This window comes from Nyctereutes procyonoides, unplaced genomic scaffold (assembly GCF_905146905.1).
Source record: "Nyctereutes procyonoides isolate TBG_1078 unplaced genomic scaffold, NYPRO_anot_genome, whole genome shotgun sequence".
Lineage (NCBI taxonomy): Eukaryota > Metazoa > Chordata > Mammalia > Carnivora > Canidae > Nyctereutes > Nyctereutes procyonoides.
In genome coordinates, this window is record NW_026575159.1 from 36,244,842 (window position 1) to 36,262,597 (window position 17,756).

The 17,756-nt window shown below is 33.6% G+C and overlaps 1 pseudogene; it reads left to right on the forward strand.

The window, feature by feature from the left end:
* The first annotated feature begins 3,146 nt into the window (after positions 1-3,146).
* On the forward strand, positions 3,147-17,386 carry LOC129502456 (60S ribosomal protein L7a-like; annotated as a pseudogene).
* The last annotated feature ends 370 nt before the right edge of the window (positions 17,387-17,756 follow it).

The window sequence follows — 17,756 nt, forward strand, 5'->3', positions numbered from 1 at the left end:
TTCTAAGAAATACGGTTTTTAAACTTGTCAGGCTGAGCTTATAATAACAATTAACCAAATGTTTGTCAAATTGAATTAGATTCAAAATAAAAATCTGCCAATTGGCTGTTTTTCTTGTTTTTAAGACTTTTTCTCTGCAACTCATGTCCTTAATTAAACTTGAATATCTTCATTTCTTTTTCATCTACTTTAAATAATATTCGTTATTATTTTTTAGTCACCATAAAAGTAAGATACATCAGTTAGTCAGGAATGTTGGCTGTGCTTTAGAACTTTGAATTCCAATTTTGCATTTTAGAATTAATGACTGCTGAAAGAATGATACTGAAATATGGGGATTTCCGTGAAGAACAATAGTACCTCAAAATGATAGGAAATAAAACAGAAAGACAGAAGAAAAATTTCTAGACATTGTGCATGTATATTGGAAATATGTTTTACCTAAATATCCTATAATTCTCATAAAGGAAATGTGTCTCATAAAAGAGACACAATGTCTCTTTGTGTACCGGATACACAAAGCAGAAATGCCTCTAAGAAATGAAAATAAATATTTAAAGGATGAAGCAGATAATCAGAGACGGCCTATTCATTTAGCCAGATCCTGGGAGATTTGCAACAGACAGTTTGGATTAATGTCTTTGGAAATAAAAAGGGTTATCCTTCACAAAGGAAATAAGAACCAACATCTATTATTCTGATGAAAGTTTACATGTTTGTATTAAAATGTGTTTCATGCAAATATTAAAGTATATGGCCTGTAGATTTTCAATTTCAAAATTTTGAAATAACTTGCTATTGTTTAATACTAAAATTTTATTTGTCTTCACTAAAGTGTGTGTGTATATGTGTGTCAGGGCACATCTAAATAACTCATTCTGCCCAGAAGCCACTTCTCCTTAACGTTTTTCCTTTGTAGGGTCTCAAATATTACTTTCCTCGTGGAGCTGAAGAAGTGACTAGATTCCATTTTCAAATATTGTGATTGTGAGGTTATTTAAAAAAAATACTTCCAATCCAAAGTCTTTGTCTTTCTTAGCAATTAAATGTTATTGATAATCTTCATAAAACCTAAAAATATGAAACGTGATTTTTATATAATATCAAAGCAGATATAAAATAAATGAGATTAAATGAAATTGAGAATTTATAACTGGGAAAAGGAAAATGAAAAACTCAACTTCTGGAAAAAATCTTAACTAATTTACTAATTTATCATGACAGGCCGAAAAAAATGTCACTTAAATCAGTTTATAAAATGACCTAAATTCTTCTACTGCAATTTGACTGCATAATTTGACAAGATTCCACTTACAATAAAATAATGCCTTCAGTGATCAAATATTCCAGTGTCTGTTTTGACAGATAAGGAAAGTGAGGTTAAGAAAAATTAAAAAAAAAATAAAAATAAAAATAAAAAAAAGTAATATCATCAATAACAACAAAATAAAACAAAACAAATCTGGGCCATAGGTAAATGCCAAAACTGGAAAACAGATATCACACTCATAATTCAGAACTCTCTGACTGTACCACATTGGGTGTTTGGTTTCGTTGGGTTTTCCTGGTCTTCATGAAGTGTTTTTGTTGTTTGTTTTTGTTTGTTTTAGGTTTTTGTTTTGAATAAGTTTGAACTAGTTCTCAAAGAAAAATTACACATAATCGAGATTAAAGATCACAAGAATCACAAGAGCTGTCTGAAGATGTGAAGAAACATTTCAGGCTCAATAATCAAAAAGTGATCTTGATCTAAGTTCAAAATCTAATATTCATGTAGTGTGTTGTTCAGCCTTATAACTTTTCCTTTTAAATATGGAGGGCATTAAAATACATTGCCATTAGAAAAGAGAAAAGTTTTTTGATAATATTTTACTAGCACCAAGTTATTTTAATAAGTAATCTATTATGTTCAAAGTTACTTCTTACATTTCTTTCTAAATGTAATTCAAATTTTAGTTCTAAAATTATGACAAACTGTGATATTAGTGTCCTTTTGTTTACACAATTTAAATGCAACAAATTAATATAAACTAATTTCCTAAAATATCTGTAACGTAGAAGGTCTTTTAACAAGTCACAATTTATAAAGTATGCAATTTATAAAATAAAAAAACAAAATTCCTATGTATTTCCTTAAATTATTATTAACCATGCCATAATATAACCATAGAAGACATAGGTTACATTCATTTCAGCTCTAATGAAATAATCACTTTTCATTTCAAAGAAACAAAGTTATTTAAGATTTTTTTGTCAAATGTCAATGACAGTATCAAAACTTACAGGTATTTCTAATTTTTAAGCATTATCCATTATGCCTGCTATTAAATGAAAATAGGGGAAAATGTGTTTTAAAGGAAGTGTAAAAGATACTTTTGACAACCTCATATTAAGTAGGATTGCATTTCTTTAACAGATGAAAAAGTCTATACTAATAAATGCAGCCATATATATGTTATAAAACCTATTTTACTTAGGTAGATCTAATAAGAATGATTAGTGTCAATAGTTGAAAGTATAAAAGTTCTATGAGAGAAAAATGTGTGCAGTTTGGTTCAATCATTTGCAGAATAAATCATTCAATATTATTTTTTAAATCTCCATTTATATGAAAAGAATAAGATTAGGGTTATATAATATGGATAAACATTCTTTACTTGTTAGAGGGATGTTAATAAGAAAAGCCCTATACTCATGTATTCAAAACAGTGAAAATGGTTAATAATAACACATCATTTCTTCAAGATATGTAGAATCAAAAACGTGTAAATTGAAAAAGATGAGAGATACTTTGTCTTATTAATACTCTTCTTTTATTAGTAAAAGTTGCTATAGGAACTTCAGTTACTAGAAATTACACACACAGACCTCATATACTACATGTCCTGGAAACTGAAGACTTTGGATTGCCCATGAAATATGAGTTTGCAAAAATCCAATATGGGTTTTTGTACCCCAGTAATAATTGACCTTAAAAATCCTTATGTAGCCTCTTTGATTTTCCAGTTTCCATATTTCCTCACCTCATCAGTCCCCTATTTGGACTATTACCTTGATTTTGCTCTGTCCTTAGAGAATTTCATTATATAACATAGAAGTCAGTAATTACTTCTTGACAGATTTTTTTTTCTGAAAAGACTTTCAAGATGACTCCTATACTTGGTCTAAGTGAGGTACATACCCTGCCTTACTTACAAGCACTTCTCATTGAATCAACCTTTTTAATTTTCTCACCAAAATGTGAGTTCCCAATAATCTTTAGCTCAGCTCCCCATATTACCAGTATTTGGCAAATAACAGGTGCTCCAAATGCTTACTGAATGAGTGTTTTTGTTTTTTGTTTTTGTTTTGTTTTGTTTTGTTCTTCCCAGAAACAGTTACTTGTGACTAAGGAGAAGTCACAGGAAATTAACAATTTTGTGTACCAACAAATACCAGCATTTTCCTTTTCAGATCCATACGCGTGTATATTTTTCTTAACAGATTTTCAAGGTGGGCCTTATTAACCTCTATTTTATAGATGAGAAACCTTAGAGACTTTCCTAAAATTACATTACATATCCTAGCAAAGGACTCCACACTGATCTTTACATTGTTCTCAATTAATCCTAGAAAGAACTATTAATATCAATTACTTGTCTGTATTTCTTTAGAATTTACTAAGCATTGACACATGCATTATATCAATTTTATTTGCATAAGACACCCATGAGTTTGATATATTAGATAACATATGTATTTTTCAAGGAACAATTGACAGGTCACTTCAACCATACAAAATCACTGATTCTTCTAGTTGGTCATATATTCCTCTAGAGTACAATTTATATATATATATATATATATATATATATATATATATATATATATATAACTTGGACTTTCTAGGATTAATTAGTCTTATTTAACTCTGGGTTTATTTCCCCCACTTCATCATGACAGGTTTGATATTAGGAATTTTACCTACTTCTCATGTAATTCAATTAAACCATTAAATCTGTGTAAACATATTATGGTTCAATCCCTCCATCCTACACATTAGAGATTTGTCAATTTGATTCATCTATATTCAAGAAAACATTTGCCATAAACATGTACATAGACACCAAGAGGAACATAAGGGCAAAAAAATTATGTTTCCTTTTAAAAGTTTGTAAAACCCTTTACTCTGCCTCCTTGCTTCTCTGTCTTTCTCTCTTTCTCTCCCTCATACACATACACACACACATACAGATTTAATTCAGAAGATATTTTCAACTCCCTCTCCTTCCCACATTGCTAATGCATAGTGAGAAAATCATAGAAATAATATCACAGACATATTATAATATGAATATAAATAGAATCACGAGTTGCTCATTTTAGGTCTTTTAATGTTTTGCACACCAAAGCACATGTTAAATATGTCATGAAAAAAAAAGCCAGTATAGTTTGGGGGTAGTAATAAATGTAAGAAAACATGAATCATGAAAGAACAATGTATTGTCATGGATCAGTAAAGATCAAATGATGGAAAATCTAATAGAAATTAAACCTAAAAATAGTTGGGCTTCCTGCAATGGAGGAAAATTAAGCACATAGCAATTAAAGAAGAGTGAAGATATGTAATTCACATGGGAAGAAATAAGTGAACTCACCTCAGTGCTGTCAAGAATAATAAGATATTTTGTTGTTCACAGATTAGAGAAGTGATTAAGAACTACTATTATTATAAAAGTTAATACTTATATATGTATTTGATAAAATGACCTGTAAAAATTAAAATGGAAATCACAATAAAATCTTTTTTTAAAAAAAATAAAACTATAAAATCACCTGTGAAAATTAAATAATTTTTTATTGTGTCATATGAAGTTAGCCAAGTGATACCATTGGCATGATTTATGCCTAAATTAGAGTACAATATTTTTTAAGGGGTATTGTTGCAATGTAAAAACAAACCAAAACAAACCAACTCCCCCCAAACAAAAAATACCATTAACAATGTTGTGAACATGTAAGAAAGGTAAATTAAGTTGTAAATAGTCACAAAGAGTATATGACCACGTACAATATAAGAGAATACAATTAAAAGAAATCTCTCCTATAGAGTAGCAATGGTTATTTTCATATTGCTGAGTATTTTATACCAATGTGTGTGGCCACGAGAGTGCCCATTCCTCCCTGGACCTCACCCATCAAAGCAGTGTCAGGGTACGCCTGCATGGACGTATCTCCTTTTTTTTTCAGGGTGAAGAGACATTTATTCAAAGTTCAGCAGACTGGCCAGCTGTCCTCTACAATGTGAACAGGAAGAACAAGACTACAGAAAAGGTAGGAGTTGTAAAATCGCTTTAATTCAGTTCTCTCTGTGTTACAAGCTGTAGGAGTGGGCAATGGAGTGTGTGGCCTCCTGCCTCACAATACTGAGACTGTACCTGCAGGTTACCAAAACAACATATCTGCCTCACCTTTATTAAAAAAAAAAAAAAAAAAAAACACGTTTGCTGCCTCTCTTGAAAATGTGAAGTGATAAATAATTGATGTGTTTATAAATATAAGATATTTCAGAATACCATTGATTCTCTACTGGGGGAGAATAATGATTATAGAATTATAATTTGTATGAATTAGGCAAATTTGTTTCAACACATGTGTACTGAGTGCTACTATGTGTTAAATACCAAAAAGGATAAGTCTAAGAGAAAAGTCCTATCACTAGCTGCACTGTGGTAACTAAATAGGGCAAGCCAAGACATTCTGGAAATATTCACAAAAGTAATGGGGAAATCATGTGATCAATAATGCGACTGCCCCAAGAAAAAATACTTCATAGAGATGACAGATCTAAGATCTATACATAGCTGTAACAGGCCTTTCAGACAGAGCAAATGGTCACTTGCACAGATTACACTTTTAACCATATAAATATATTTGTTTTTAGAAGGCACCATTAAAAAAAAAAGGAAAATTCAGGGCAACACCATGATAAAAAATAGACATTATGACATTTGGAAAATATTAACACCAGAGTTAGATAATTCTCCTATGCTCATGTCATTTACACTGTATGCACTGAATTCTAAAAATGGAAGAGTCCCTAAACAATACTACCCAACTCAGCGTCTAAATGGATTAGACAAACATATTTGGGTGGGAGCTCCCAGTCAATTAACTATTTGTATGGTTTTAGACAAGAAACTAATCCCTTGGAGCTTTTATTTCCTCATCTGTAAAATGGAGATAATCTATAGGCAGAAGGTTGTTTCAACCTTTCTTGCTTACTTACACTTACCCCCAGTTTTGGTGTAGCAGAAAATATATGCTAAAATAAATGTCTCTTGAATACAAACACATAATTCCTGGTACATTGCTTTCCACTTTGTAGGCTTTGGAGGCTTGTAAAACCTCCTTGTACTCTGCTTGGATCACAACCGTTATTGTAACACTGTTTATTTAGCATTGTGTTATTTTCCTCAACCTTTAACTAGACATAAGTCCATGAGGCCAGAAGGCACATTTTTTTCCTTTTTTTCAGTAACTCAATAAATACATATGCAATGTAAGATAAGCACTCAATATATTTGATTGTTTTTTCTTCAAGATTGAAAAACAGAAGAAACAAAAAAAGATTCTTACCAAGTTATTATGGATTAAGAGTTTTCATAATTGATAACTGTCAATGGCTGTCCTAAAACATAGAAAAGGGGTTTCCCTAAGCCAATTAAGAGTTCCTGTTCGCTTAAACTCACAGAAAAATACTTTATCATTTGTACTTTACTTTTACATTTATATTCTGATTTAAGTCATTCATTCATCCATTCATTCATTCGGAAACACTAGAGTACCTATTACCTAGGAAAGAATTAAAGCAAGATGGGCCCTGCCCACATCATGTGCATACCATTAGCAGGAAATTGAGGTATTTTATTCTTGAAAAATACCTTGTGATATAATTCGGACAGCTGTTTTTAGCTTCAACGTACAGATTAGTGAACAAAAATTTAGAGATGTTGAAATGACTTTTGCAGATTATAATTAATAGGTGTCAAGGTCTTCTAAGTCTTTCCATACACTGAGTTTTCCTATATATTTTCATGTCTGTTATCAAACAAAAGGCTTCCTGTACTTCAAAAGAGAAATCAATACACAGCTTTTTTTTTTTAATCTTTTCTAGGATAAACCATTTTAGACCTGTAAACCTCTTTATAAATTTTCTATTTCCTGTCAATTTTGTCAAATATTACTGAAGTTGAACTACTCCCTCATGAGGTATAATTTTAAAATAGAAGTATCTAATAGATTATAATAAGTATTTGATTACATTTTGAGTTGTAACTCCTAATAAACTATAAGGGAAGAGATCCAAAAAACTAGTAGTCAAGGTCTTTTTAAAATCTGAATATATGGAAGAACGTATCAGAAAATTATAATTTATTTTTATTTTTGTCAACACAGAAGAAAAGCATGTACAGTGTGTTTGCCCATAGCAGTCAATGCATGAAGACACCTCATACTTTTGGCATTCATTTTAAATCATGTTCAATAACAGCATGTTTAAAATGAAGGCAAGCTGTCATAAAGCAAACTAGGGTATAAGTGTTTGGCAATTACAAAGCACCAGAACATTTACCGATCTGAATATTCAAGAATTGTAAATCATTAACCATAAGTAAACCACCTGCTGGGGACACTCTAACCCAGTATAAAGATTTGCCTTGTGCAGAATTGTCAATTTCAGATTGAATTTTTATTCAAGGACCAATGGTGTTTAAGATGATTTGCGTGAAACTTTTATTAATTTTGAAAATAAAAATAGTTATATCCCTCACAGAATTTTAGATATTCAGAGAGTCCTATGTAAAATAGCACTAGTTTTCATCCTCCATTGCATTTTTATCAATTACTAAATAGCTCACTGTTATAAGTGATGGAGCAATATTTAAACTTTGTCTTACAATTTTTTCTGCTGTTTTCTCAAAGAAAAATGAATCTGACTTGTTATAAACGTAAGAGTTTTAGCTAGGCACATACTTATCACTATATATACCTATATAGCTTACTTTGCTATAGACTGTGAACAGTATTTTTACAATACTTAGATACTCTAACTCTACAATTTTCCAATCAGTTACAAAATATGTGTGGTGTGTGTGTGTTGCTAGTATTCATGGCTTATTTATGTTGTCAAAATCTCATTACTTCTTTTTTTTTTTTAAAGATTTATTTATTTATTTATTTATTTATTTATTTATTTATTTATTTATGATAGACACACACACACACAGAGAGAGAGGCAGAGACACAGGAGGAGGGAGAAGTAGGCTCTATGCCGGGAGCCCCACGCAGGACTCGATTCCGGGACTCCAGGATCGCGCCCTGGGCCAAAGGCAGGCACTAAACCACTGAGCCCCCCAGGGATCCCTCATTACTTCTTTTTATGATGAAATGGCTAAGATCTCCCGGATGGGAATTAACTATTTGCAAAACTTAAAATAATTGCAATAGAATAAAAGAAGAGAATCTCTGTCCTCATGATGCTTCATGCATTAAATCTAGATGAAGTACTTCTCATATTATAGACCAGCATCTTGCTGAGAGCTAATAGAAGGCCACCATTGCCTCAGCATCCACAAATTAGGTTGGAGCTTGGTCGACAGTGGGGGGCACACAGAAGTTTCACAGTTCCCAGTCCTGACTCACTGAGACTCAGAGACACCGGATCTCCCCCACAGAGAGGTGAGTAAGAAACCCAGAAGGGTAGGAGACATAATTTTGACTAATGAGAGGCAGGAGACTTGAAAACAATCAATACATAAATCCCTTGAACTGGAATCCCCAGTAATCAAAGAACTTTTACATTATCCAGCCAAGCTATGCAACTGACTTGCATTCCAAATCTATCTGTACAGGCAAAGGTTTCCCAGTGTTTTGAACATGTGTATCCGTTTGTTTGGTTGGGTTTTTTGGGGGGAGGGAGGGAGAGGGTTGGTTTCTTTCTTTCTCTCTCTCTCTTTTTTTTTTTTTTTGGCATGTGAATTTGTGATATGTGCCACACTTTGAGTACTTTTGACACTAAACCCATGCTTTAGTATGTTTCCCACCATTTCTGAAAGTTTAGATTCCATCAAGAAGACTAGTAGACCCTGGGGTCTGTTCCTGTCCTCAAGATATTTTTTTATTTATGTCTGATGATGCCAATGCAGGCCGTTTTCAAATGAAACTTCAAGAAAATGCAATATGATGTCTCCTGGAAAACCAGAATCACATAGCTTCGTAAACTGTATGGCAAAACTGCCAAGAAAACTGATTCCTAGGTAGCAAGCATGAAGGTTCTGATGGGTGAGGATGCTAAATGCCCCATAACAAGCATAGATTTCTTTCTGCCACAGCCTCTGTAACATTCTAGCTTCCTAGTCATCTTCATTTTGTCTGTTTTTTAATCCTTATTTTTACTCTTTATTATTTCTTCATTCCACACTATAGAAAAATATAGGCATTTATCACATTTCAGTCATCAGACAATAACTTCTATTTAGATCGTCAAGATCACCACTATCATCACAACAGTCCTAGCAAAACTTACTCAATGGCTTATACGCTTTGCCCAGATCGATCATTCTCTGCCGATCCACATACTTGTTCTTTCCTAATGCCACTCTCCTACATAAAGCCTCTCACTAGTTTCCCCATGGTTCAGAATAAACTCACTAGTCTACAAAACCCAGTGTGTTCTATGCTCTGCTCTTGAGCCTTATTTTGTAAGGTTCTGCCCTACAGTCTTTCTGGTCCAGACTAAATGCAAGTTCTGAATCCCACCCCCTGGCATATTTCTGCATGCAGCAGCACTCTGCAAGTCTCCCTCGAAGCCTCCTTTATGATAACCCTATATTCTTGCTTTCACCAACCTATCCTGCAGATATTACTTTCTGAACTACTTCCATAGTGAGTCTTCTCTAACCTCCCTGCTTGGGTAAAATCCCTATTATACAATCTCACAAACTCCTTGTCAAAACTTTATACAGCTGCAATTTTACATTTTTAGTGTAATTATTTGATTAGTATTTGTCCTCCACTGTAAGTTCCATGGCGGGGGGGGGGGGGGGGCAGGGAGGGACGTCAACTTTTGTTTTTGAGAGCTTTTCTAGCCAGTGCATGGCGCATTTTGGGTGTTCAGTGAATGCATTTGTTGAAGGTATGAAATGCTAAAAGGTATTTTACATCCTTAGGGAAGTGGGAATTATTCTATGGACAAAAGGGTGACAAATTTTGTAAGCCGGGCATAGCATAATCAGATCTGTGATGAAGGAATACACATCACAGCAATTGGAGAATGCACTGGCGTGGGAAAAGACTGGAAGTGTGGAAAGAGGTCCAGAGAGCTACTGTATCAGTCTAGGTTCGAAAGACTGAGGGTTCAGATAAGGAAAGTGGTAATGCAATGGAAGGTTGTGGGGTAGGGGCACTAGTGTTTGAGAGAAACATGGTAATAATGGGACTCATTGATAAGTTCATATGTTGAAACAAGGTGGATGAGATATAAGGAAATTCTATCATGTAAGGAGAAGCAGATTTTATTTTATTTTATTTTTTAAAGATTTTTATTTATTCATTCATAGAGACACAGAGAGAGAGAGGAAGAGACACAGGCAGAGGGAGAAGCAGGCTCCATGCAGGGAGCCTGACATGAGACTCAATCCGGGGTCTCCAGGATCACACCCCAGGCTGCAGGAGGCGCTAAACCGCTGTGCCACGGAGGCTGCCCAAGGAGAAGCAGATTTTAGAGAAAAGTGTAAATTCTCAGTATAGTATAGGAAAGTATAAAATGTTAAATAAACTTTGTTAAATAAACTTTGACCATATTATGAATAGGTCTGTTGGTCAAAATCTAGCACCATCAGCATAAAGCTGTACATTGAAACAAGGAAAAGGAGCTATTATACCCTTGATATCATCTTGCTTCTAACTACCCAGTTTGAGAAGAATGGAGTCATGTAAATAATTTAAAAAGTCCTGTAACCTATAGAATGTGTCTCTTCTCTACCAAATATACCTGGGGTGTAAAGACTTGTTTTGCCATATCAAGTTTCCTGGAGGTATGACCATACTTCTTTACTTATACTGTCATAATTTCTGGAACCTCAAACCCTCCTTACTTTGACTATGAAAGGCTGAAGCATCACCTTTTCCTGATAGTTCCTCCATCTCTTAATTGTACAGTTTACCAATCCATCATTCATTACCCTGCCAGACTAAGGTCTTTAAATGCTGCTTTCATCTTAAAAGAACTTATAATGGTTCTCTGTTGTCTTACATATCTAAGTCAAATTTGGTCTCTTTACAGCCCTCAAAAAAAAAAAAAAAAAAAAAAAACAACCTGCCTTAACTGTCTGTTTTCCTACATGAACCCTAGAGTGAGTTAAATCCTATGGTTACCAAGTGGCTACTTTTCTCTCCACTTTTTCTCCTGCTTCATGTCGGTCATATCAGCACGTTAAGTGCATGATAAAAATCATACTGCCCATCTCTTTCACAAACGTTTCCACCTTTTCCCATTTCCTACTAGTCTCCACTTTTCCATTTTCTAAAATATGTACACACTTTTTTTGGGAAACTTTTGATATACATTTCCACTTTTAAGTCTATTTGGGGTTCCTTCCTACTCCTCCACTTCTTGGCAACCCAAATGGCATGCAGGCATTGAGCACATGGCGGATGTTCAGTGTGTTCTCTTTGTGATGACTAAGAAGGATGAGCTCTCGTGAATGCCCAAGGAGAACGACAACAACAACAATAAAAAAAGGAATTTCTTGAATGAGTGTATTTTAATGTCAACAGGGCACAGAAATACACTATTGAGAAAAATGGGAAGATAAGTGCTGTTTTTACCAAATAATTGAATTCTCAAAGACTTCTGTTTAAAAGTTGAGTAAGAAGCATTAGAATTTCCCAGCAAATAACTACTTCAGACCCTGAAGATTCAATTTTCTGTGTAGTAATTGTGCCACCTAGCACACCCTGAAGTTGATTTGACGGGCCTCTAATTTCTGCTCTTATGCTCAACAATGTGATGGATTTTTCTCTTATTATGAATGATTTATTATAAGCTGTCAATAAATATATCATTTTACACGTAAAATTCCATTTTATATGAACAATTGAGTTTATGAGAGATTGTGACAGCAAAGTTAGATGGGCTTTGTGTAGTTAGTGAAAAATAGCTGCTTTATCTTATTCTCTGTACAGAAGCAGCTCTTCCTTAACATGCCTCTAGTGACCCTGCATGTGAAAGCCTTCCAGAGATCACAGGTTTTCTGTTAGTTCCAGATAAACACCTCCAGAAATTAACAAAACAGGTTTTTTTGATGATGAGCATTTGAAAAAAGTGAATCCTCATTTAGGCTTTTGGAATTTAGTAATACCTACTACCCCAGTTAGTCATGTAACATTTTTACACTCCTTTATTCACTCACTTATTCATTCAACAACTATTTGGTTATACAGAGGAATGTAAAACAAAGCCTCTGCCCTTATGGTGCTTTTATTCAGGGTCATTGATTTTTAACAGATACTATGATGTAATTAAACTACAATCGACTTAGAGCACAAATATGGAACCAAAGTTTATCGGTTTATAGTACAGTTGTGGGTAAAAAACTTGCTTGTCTCTCAGTTTTCTCATTTGAAAAGTGGGAATTCTAAAGAACATTTTTGTCAAAACATTGTACTAAAGATAAAATATATCAGTATTATTAGGCACTAAGAAAAGTTTCTGTCACATTGTAAATACTAAATGTTTACTGCAGTTAATTTAATCTAACATAAGATTATTAATAAGCAATGTGTACAAGTGAACTGCTAGCTGCTAGCTGTTAGTGACTCGAAAACACGGTATGATCTATCTAAATGTACATGAGTAAAAGACAATGGGATATAAAGCAAGACTTTGCATTGATTATGCCATAAGAAAACAGTTGGTAACTCTAAAAGAATATAACTTCACATAGATGTTAATTTTACAAAGATAATTATTAGCTTCCTGGCCTATATCTGTCCTAAGGACTTCTATTTGTTTATCTATATTTTGCCCATAAAATATCATTTATCTATACTGATTACAAAGCATAGTAGCCTATAAATCTTCTTTTTCTAAAAATAGAATTTGAAATTTAAAGAAATGGTTGCTAAACATTTTAGCGCTTTACATATCTGTATTTTGACTTTTTTAAAGATCAAGTTAAATAAACACTAGGGATTTTATATGTACTTGACTAATTAATTGGCGCAGTTACCAATCTCATTGCATTTATTAAGAAAACTTTATGAGAACAATAAATCCTAGTTCATCAGGGGAAATTAAAACTTATGGAAGTTGGTAAGAAATAATAATCACTGCATTCTACAAGTTGAAGATGGCAGCACATAAGAGGACACATTCCCCTGTTACATTCAGTAATTCAGGTTTGTCATACATTAATTTGCTCAATACTCTCCTACCTTTTCTTGCTCTCTGCCATCTCTAGAAATGCCCTACTCAAAATTATCACCTTTCTTTTAAATTTCTACAGGCACTGATTTTGTGTGAGTTTGGGAAATAATATAATTTCGTGGGCATATTTCAGTTCTTAATTTCCTTAATTCATTTTTGGTCCGACTACAACACAGCCATGGCATTCAGATACAATGCTTTGCATAAGGCAAAGAGTACAAATTTCAATGTGCTACTGAATATGCTATTGCAGAATATGCAAATCAATGTGCTATTAAGTTTCACGTTTAAGATGATTAAGAAGAATGGTTTTAAAACTTCACAGGAGATAGAAAAAGGGTGTGGTGAAAGCAGAAAACAAATACTTGTTAAAAAGAAAAAGTGCATAACCACAAAAGGAAGAAAAACTTTAGCGTTAGAGGGGCACAGACATCCTACTGAGACTAGTGATGTTGTGGTAGGAGCCTCTTAAATGACCCCCAGTGATCCTTACCTTTGAATATTCATACCTTTTTAAATCTTCTCCTTTTGAGTGTGGTCTGGGCCTAGGGACTCATTTCTCAAGAATACAATATAATAAAAGTAATGGGATGTCACTTCTGAGATTAGGTTACAAAAGATTCTGGCTTTTGTCTTCCTCACTCTTTCTGGCTCTCTTGCTTTTGTGGAGGGAAATCAGCTATCATGAAGTGAACTGCCCAATAGAGAATTGATATCTCTAGACAACAGTCATCAAGGACCTGGTATGTGCCAACAGTCAAGTGAAACAATGAGTTTGGACATGAACCTCAGTTGAGCCTTGAGATGGCCATAGCCCCAGTCAACCTTGATTACAGCTTTGGGAGAGACTTTGAACCAGAGTTCTCAGCTAAGGCTTGCCTAGATTTCTGACTCACAGAAATTATGAGGAAATAAATGTTTGTTGTTTCAAATGGACCACCATTTACTTAATTTATCCAGAGTTATCTGTGCTGATGCACATCCATGCCTCTGGTGTTAAAATAGTAAGTTTCTGGAGGACAGGCAAAGCAATATCTAACACGTTTTGGACACTGTTTATTTCAGAACATAAATGTATATCAATTTATTTATGTGTCCTCTTGATAAGCATAACAGATTTTTATATCAAAATGAGCTACTGATTGGAACTTAAATTACCTAAGTAATTGTTTCAAATTCCTGGTTCACTTTACCTTAATATTATTGGAAATGCACAATTATTTATTCAAGGTTCAGAATCCTCCCATATGTCACTTAGAAAAAGAAGAAAAAAAAAAAAAACCCTTGCAACCTAGATTTGAGGAATGGAAAGTTGTTACCAAATCCTCTCTACTCTGTCAGAGGAAAACAACTCCCTTTCAAGTCAGAAGAAACCAAAAGCATGAAATGCCATTCTACATGGTTTCACTTACAGTTAATTCCATAAACTGTGATTAGTTTGAATATATGTAATATTAATAGCTAACTTTCTGCATCAACAGATGCAAACTTCAAAACCCTTGTCTATTTGCTCTTCATTTTTAAAATGCTTGCTTAAAAGATATGATATCAAGGACTTTTCATGCTTAGAAAAAGACAGATAACCAAGTGTAATCCTACAATAATATTTCTGCTCAAACTAGGTTATGCTGATTGACATGTACAGGATGTTTTTATGAGCATACAAACATGAAAAAAAGAAATACACGTATTGAATTTCGTCTATTCTGATTGTATGAACTATATAACAATATGATAAATTCTTATACCTATATTTAAAAAACAATATGCCAAAAATATCCTGAGCAAATACAGAAATAATCATAGCTTAATAAAATTATCATTCTCATATTTTAACAAATATTTTGTGTAATTACAATGAGTCAAAGATGAACTTATCTTATAGATATATAATAATTTTGTGGTTATTTGATATGCATTTCTGAAAAGATTTATCAGCTATCTTTCAAAATGGTTTGTGCATGCACATAACATTAAGACAAAAATCAAAGAACAAATATTTTTTTAAATGACAGCAAAGAAAAATCATGCTGACAATATTTTAGAAACATGTGGCCTTCATAGGCTTCTGCTATAGAAATTAAATCATATCCAATAGAAATTATAATTAGCACTTAATACTATACCTAAACATTTTAACATCTGAATTAAAATTGCTAGAATCAAAATTTTAAGCATTGACATGTTTTCAAATATCTCATTACATTTTACAAGTTATTGAATGTAAACATAAATTGTGACTCACATCATTATTTTATGTAAAAGAGAAATATCACTAATTAAACTCTGATACACTAGGGATTTTAAGATGCTTCACAATACAGATATGTTAAAATGTAAAAAAAAAGTGCATGTTATTTCAATGAACTATGATAATTACTTTATGTATCTATACAAAATACTCAAAAAAAGCCTAAAGGTCTGTGGAGATTTGGTGAAGGAATAGGTTCATACTTTTTAAAAATCCACTAAAATTACTTTTTTCAACTACTATTTTTTTAGACAAGAGTTTCTATTTCTGTACTTCTAAAAATCCACATTGGTTTTTAATGAATATCAATTACACTTCAATTTTTCACATTACTCATGAAAGAAAATAATTTAGACTCCTTTACAGAACTGCCAATTGCAATTTACCTTGGCTCTTTCAGGCAAGAGGAGGTTCATAAATCAGCAAGTTAAGCATTTAGTAAATGACAAAGAAACAAAATTACAAATGGATAATATAATCCAATATGTTCCCTCAAATAACAAATTTAATATAGTTTTAGCAAAGAGGATCTTAAAATTTATAATGGGACATTTCTATTTTGTATTGGAGTCTTATTATTGGAAGAACTCTCAGAAGGAAACTAAAAAATGTTTGGAAAAACAATTTATATCACATTGTCTTAAAATTTCAGTGGATAGGAAGTCTCAAACTATTGGGAAACATTGCCTTAAATGTTTCTGTAGGCAGCCGTTAAACTGTGTAAAGAAATAAATTATGATAAATATAATAAAAGAACACGCCTGGAGGTAATAGTGTATCTACAATTTTTTTTTTCTTATTAGGACTTTTGAAAGAGGGTTTGTACTCTCTCTTCTAGCCATCCAAGATGCTAAAAGGAAAGAAGGTTAAGAGGAAGAAGTTGATCCTGCCCTGTCGTTGTGAAGAAGCAGGAGACCAAGAAGCTGATCAATCCCTTGTGTAAGAAAAAGACCAAGAATTTTGGCATAGGAGAGAGCAAAGTAGATTAATAGCCCAAAAGGGAACTCACCTGCTTTGCCTAATGGCCCTGCTATAATTGGCTACAGAGGCAAAGGGCTATTCTTTATAAACATCTAGAATTCCCTACCTGCCCTGCCACCCATGGTAATGGTAATGATAATGGTAAATCATTAACCAGTTTACCCAGGCCTGGAGTGCCAAACAGCTACTCAGCTGCTTAAACTGGCCCACAAATACAGAGCAAGAGAAGCAGCAGAGATTGTTGACTTGGGCTAAGAAGAAAGCTTCTGACAAAGGGGATGTCCTCACTAAGAGGCCACCTGTCCTTCAAGCTGGTGTTAATACTGTTCAGCAACTTGATGGAAAACAAGAAAGCTCAGCTGGTACTAATTGCACAAGATGTGGACCCCATTGAGCTGGCTGTCTTTCTGTCTGCTGTGTGGTCAAATGGGCATTTCCTACTGCATTGTCAAAGGGAAGGCCAGCTGGGGAGGCTGGTGTACAGGAATACCTACACCACTGTTGCCTTCACCCAAGTGACCTTGGAAGACAAAGTAGCTCTGGCTAAGCTGGTGGAAGCCATCAGGACTAATTACGATGACAGATATGATAAGATTCACTGTCACCAGAGAGGCAACGTCCTGGGCCCATACGTTGCCTATCTGGAAAAGGCAAAAGCTAAAGAACTGGCTACCAAACTGGGGTAAGTATATGCTGTTCTGTACATTGAAGTAATAATAAATTCCCTTTCAAAAACAAACAAACAAACGAGGAGTTGCTAATGTCATTATGTTATCTGCTTGTTAGTTGCTGGACTTTAGGTTGTGAGGTATTCTAATTTTTCTTAAAAGATTTTATTTATTTGTTTATTCATGAGAGACACAGAGAGAGAAAGAGGCAGACACATAGGCAGAGTGGGAAGCAAGATCCTCACGGGGAGCCTGATGTAGGACTCCAACTCAGAAGCCCGGGACCAAGCCCTGAGTTAAAGACAGATGTTCAACAGCTGAGCCCCCTAGGGATCTCATATTCTAATTTTTCTTTTCAAAATCAAGTTTGTGACCAGTAGCACCATTT